Here is a 6,000-nt window from a genome sequence, read left to right as displayed (position 1 = left end):
TTGGAAATTGTTGTGCTCATGATTAAGCTCTTGCATCATATGCTTTGCACCCATTAATGAAAAAATACATAGAGCATGCTAAAATTTGGTTTGCATATTTGGTTTCTCTAAGGTCTAGATAATTTCTAGTATTGAGTTTGAACAACAAGGAAGACGGTGTAGAGTCTTATAATGTTTTCAATATGTCTTTTATGTGAGTTTTGCTGCACCGGTTCATCCTTGTGTTTGTTTCAAATAAGCCTTGCTAGCCTAAACCTTGTATCGAGAGGGAATACTTCTCATGCATCCAAAATACTTGAGCCAACCACTATGCCATTTGTGTCCACCATACCTACCTACTACATGGTATTTTCCGCCATTCCAAAGTAAATTGCTTGAGTGCTACCTTTAAAATTCCATCATTTACCTTTGCAATATATAGCTCATGGGACAAATAGCTTAAAAACTATTGTGGTATTGAATATGTAATTATGCACTTTATCTCTTATTAAGTTGCTTGTTGTGCGATAACCATGTTCACTGGGGACGCCATCAACTACTCTTTGTTGAATTTCATGTGAGTTGCTATGCATGTTCGTCTTGTCTGAAGTAAGAGCGATCTACCACCTTATGGTTAAGCATGCATATTGTTAGAGAAGAACATTGGGCCGCTAACTAAAGCCATGATCCATGGTGGAAGTTTCAGTTTTGGACATAAATCCTCAATCTCAAATGAGAAAATTATTAATTGTTGTTACATGCTTATGCATAAAAGAGGAGTCCATTATCTGTTGTCTATGTTGTCCCGGTATGGATGTCTAAGTTGAAGAATAATCAATAGCGAGAAATCCAATGCGAGCTTTCTCCTTAGACCTTTGTACAGGCGGCATAGAGGTACCCCTTTGTGACACTTGGTAAAAACATGTGCATTGTGATGATCCGGTAGTCCAAGCTAATTAGGACAAGGTGCGGGCACTATTAGTACACTATGCATGAGGCTTGCAACTTATAAGATATAATTTACATGATGCATATGCTTTATTACTACCGTTGACAAAATTGTTTCATGTTTTCAAAATCAAAGCTCTAGCACAAATATAGCAATCGATGCTTTTCCTCTATGGAGGACCATTCTTTTACTTTCAATGTTGAGTCAGTTCACCTATTTCTCTCCACCTCAAGAAGCAAACACTTGTGTGAACTGTGCATTGATTCCTACATACTTGCTTATTGCACTTATTATATTACTCTATGTTGACAATATCCATGAGATATACATGTTACAAGTTGAAAGTAACCGCTGAAACTTAATCTTCTTTTGTGTTGCTTCAATACCTTTACTTTGAATTATTGCTTTATGAGTTAACTCTTATGCAAGACTTATTGATGCTTGTCTTGAAGTGCTATTCATGAAAAGTCTTTGCTTTATGATTCACTTGTTTACTCATGTCATATACATTGTTTTGATCGCTGCATTCACTACATATGCTTTACAAATAGTATGATCAAGATTATGATGGCATGTCACTCCAGAAATTATATGTGTTATCGTTTTACCTGCTCGGGACGAGCAGAACTAAGCTTGGGGATGCTGATACGTCTCCGACGTATCGATAATTTCTTATGTTCCATGCCACATTATTGATGTTATCTACATGTTTTATGCACACTTTATGTCATATTCGTGCATTTTCTGGAACTAACCTATTAACAAGATGCCGAAGTGCCAGTTGCTGTTTTCTGCTGTTTTTGGTTTCAGAAATCCTAGTAAGGAAATATTCTCGGAATTGGACGAAATCAACGCCCAGGGGCCTATTTTTCCACGAAGCTTCCAGAAGTCCGAAGACGAAACGAAGAGGGGCCACGGGGTGGCCAAACCCTAGGGCGGCGCGGCCCCACCCCTGGCCGCGCCGGCCTATGGTCTGGGCCCCTCGCGCCGCCTCTTGACCTACCCTTCCGCCTACTTAAAGCCTCCGTGACGAAACCCCCAGTACCGAGAGCCACGATACGGAAAACCTTCCAGAGACGCCGCCAACGCCGATCCCATCTCGGGGGTCCAGAGATCGCCTCCGGCACCCTGCCGGAGAGGGGAATCATCTCCCGGAGGACTCTACGCCGCCATGGTCGCCTCCGGTGTGATGTGTGAGTAGTCTACCCCTGGACTATGGGTCCATAGCAGTAGCTAGATGGTTGTCTTCTCCCCATTGTGCTATCATTGTCGGATCTTGTGAGCTGCCTAACATGATCAAGATCATCTATCTGTAATTCTATATGTTGCGTTTGTTGGGATCCGATGAATAGAGAATACTTGTTATGTTGATTATCAAAGTTATATCTACGTGTTGTTTATGATCTTGCATGCTTTCCGTTACTAGTAGATGCTCTGGCCAAGTAGATGCTTGTAACTCCAAGAGGGAGTACTTATGCTCGATAGTGGGTTCATACCTGCATTGACACAGGGACAAAGGATGAAAAGTTCTAAGGTTGTGTTGTGCTGTTGCCACTAGGGATAAAACATTGATGCTATGTCTAAGGATGTAGTTGTTGATTACATTACGCACCATACTTAATGCAATTGTCTGTTGCTTTGCAACTTAATACTGGAGGGGGTTCGGATGATAACCTGAAGGTGGACTTTTTAGGCATAGATGCAGTTGGATGGCGGTCTATGTACTTTGTCGTAATGCCCAATTAAATCTCACTATACTCATCATGATATGTATGTGCATGGTCATGCTCTCTTTATTTGTCAATTGCCCAACTGTAATTTGTTCACCCAACATGCTGTTTATCTTATGGGAGAGACACCTCTAGTGAACTGTGGACCCCGGTCCAATTCTCTTTACTGAAATACAATCTACTGCAATACTTGTTCTACTGTTTTCTGCAAACAATCATCTTCCACACAATACGGTTAATCCTTTGTTACAGCAAGCCGGTGAGATTGACAACCTCACTGTTTCGTTGGGGCAAAGTAATTTGGTTGTGTTGTGCAGGTTCCACGTTGGCGCCGGAATCCCTGGTGTTGCGCCGCACTACATCCCGCCGCCATCAACCTTCGACGTGCTTCTTGACTCCTACTGGTTCGATAAACCTTGGTTTCTTACTGAGGGAAACTTGCTGCTGTACGCATCACACCTTCCACTTGGGGTTCCCAACGAGCGTGTGCTTTACGCGTCATCAAGAGGCAACCTTAGTCAATTTCTTGACTTAGCTAGGGGTTTAAACGCGAGAAAATATGGCGTATTTCACAGCCATCAACTTCCCCAAGCTTAAACGTGATCGTCCTCGAGCAAGAAACAAAGAACCATAAGGAACTTGGCGTTTAAATCAAAACAACGAGAAAGCAAAATCACTTACAAGTGGTAGCCTTATGACTCCGGCACTTCTTCCATTTGAAAGCTTAGCATAGTTAGAGAAGTGCCAAGAATATGATACAAGCATTGGTAACTCAAGACAATCACAATAATGATTATAAGTATGCATATCTAGTTGTAGAAACAATCACTCTAGCTTAAATAGTTAACTCTCAGTTTTCCAAGGAACACTGGAAATTTATTATCATCAAATTAAGTATGAGCATTCATGTCTAAAGAGGTATAAGCAATGAAGTATCTTAATTACGCCCACATCAATTGATCAACACTATCAAAACACTTACACTCCATTCACTGCCCTTCAAGAATATAATCATCTAACAGTAACGTGTTCATGCCAAGACTTGGGATTGATATCTTTCAGATTCCTTTGAAAGTTTCCAAGTAGAAATCATGAATGAATTTATAGTATTGTGATAATCATGGGGCCAGTGGTGCTAGTATCCCAAGAGTGTGCGCAACAGTCATGTTGACACACATAAAGAAATACCAGACACTAAAGCATATGTTGACATGCGTAAAGCAATATCTCATATTTATATACAACCTTACATCTTGGCATAAACTCAGCTACCACTAGACTTCAATTCCATCAAACAACTCCTATCAAGAGTTCTATCAAGTCTATCACAACATCTATGGAGTTAAGTATCTTCAAAGTTAAACCCTTAAGACAATTGTTCATCATACAAGTCATAATTTAAGACTTCTTCTTGTCGTAATTGTTTGGCAATATTATTTCCAAGGAAAGACTCGGTTAACTCGATAAACTAGAGTAAGAACTTTCACAATTAACTAAGTATACAAATAAAGCTCTACTCCAATTGTTACAAATCACTCCCACTGGTACAATATCTTGACAAGTCTACTTACTAGCATAAACAATTCAAACTTCAAAAGTGGGATACATAAGACATGCCTCTTGTAGATGGCTTTAGATTTCTCTTTTATATGATGTGTTCCTTCAAAACTCTTAGTAGATCTCTCTCATAAATATTATCAAGCAAAGAGGCATTAGAAAATTCAGATCTTTCAGGAACAAGGATAAAAGGAAAAATCTTTTTGTATTTTTTGTGAATTGGGATATAGAGGGAAAAAGAAACAAGAATGGCGACAAAGTAAGGAACTAAAACAAACGAATGAAAAGAAAAGAAAAACAAACTAAAACTAAAAGAAAATAAAAAGCAAAGTGTTGGAACAAACCTATACGAGTGTTTCAAAGCTCTCTCAAAGAGCTGGAGTACAAATTTATTAGACACAAATAAAAATGCTTGAGGAATACATCCCCAAGTTTCGGCTTTTGCAAGCCTTCTTGATGAGCTCATTGTGGCGGAGGATAATTCCCATAGTTCCATTGTCTGCTCCAATGAGAGAACTGAGAATTGAGTTCAGTGGCGTTGTCTCGAAGATTGATGGCGAGGTTGCTAAGGTTCTCAATGCTACTTCGAGCGCGTACGTGTCCTGGTAGGTGGTGAAGTCATGGAGTGGCTGCTTCTCCTGTTCCGGTCCTTGAGGTTCTTGTTCAACCTCTTCTCCTTCTTTCGATTCATCTTGTTGTGGGGGTAGATTTGTCTCAACCTGTGCATCATAATGCAAACGCCTTTCCTCAAGAGAGAAGAGACCATTAGGCAGAGGGGCAGCGATCGGATGATCAGCACCCCGTATATTGAAGTAAAATCTACCATCTACTATTCTTATCAAACCACATGCATTCAGAGTAGTAGAATCAAGGCGGCAAGGGCCTTCCAATGAGATTAAGCCTTCTTGCCAAGACGGTTATGACTCCACCTCCGCATATGGGGCCACGAGCTTCAAGTGCTTGGTGGTGCAAGTAGAGAACAAGAATGGCACCTAAGTTTGGGCAGAGGTTGCATTCTGGGAACACAACTTTTGCGAGGATCATCATGTCATTCTCATTAAGTCTTGTTAAATCACCTCGTGCCTGCAAGGTGTTAGCAATAACATAATACAAATAGCGAATAGCAGGGCAGTCAGTAGTATTTTCCCGAGGGAGTGTGCTAGGTATTCTCATCCTAGAAAAGTACATGCTAGGTGAGGGGTTCAAAGAAAAGCAAGCATAGAGGTTTGCGGTGGCACTGTTCTCAAAGCCAAAGTGGTTGCACAACTCATCCAAGGTCAAATCATACTCACGGTTCCTCAAACGGAACAATATCCGATCGACTCCGGGCTGATTCTCCTTATATTTATATTAGCGGTTCACTGTGTGCTTCAGGCTGATGAGGAACTCGAGTATCAAGCGGCGATAGGTAGCAGCCTCCTAAAAACAAAATTCAAGCAGACCAACAATGTTGCAAAGAGTAATTAAATCATTATGCAAGCCTAGTTGGCGCAGAATATGGGGACATGCCCATTTTGTTGATTTGATCTCGCGGTCCATGAGACGGCTGAAACGGTTGAGTTTCGGCGGTCTTTAAACTCGATACTGAGTGAACCGTGTGTGTCTTTAACCGGTGGTGCACCCTGTGCAACCACAACGCGCGAGCGGCTCCTTGTGTTCATCTAAAAATTAACTAGCAGTTTAGTACCTTAATCACATCTTAACAAAAAATCAACAAAAAATAAAAATATGATCCATTAGAAGTAAACATATGATCATCCTCTACACATCTTATAAAAGAATATC

Source organism: Lolium perenne, chromosome 7, assembly GCF_019359855.2.
Source record: "Lolium perenne isolate Kyuss_39 chromosome 7, Kyuss_2.0, whole genome shotgun sequence".
NCBI lineage: Eukaryota > Viridiplantae > Streptophyta > Magnoliopsida > Poales > Poaceae > Lolium > Lolium perenne.
The sequence above is the reverse complement of the archived record's forward strand: the minus strand, read 5'-3'. Positions refer to the sequence as shown.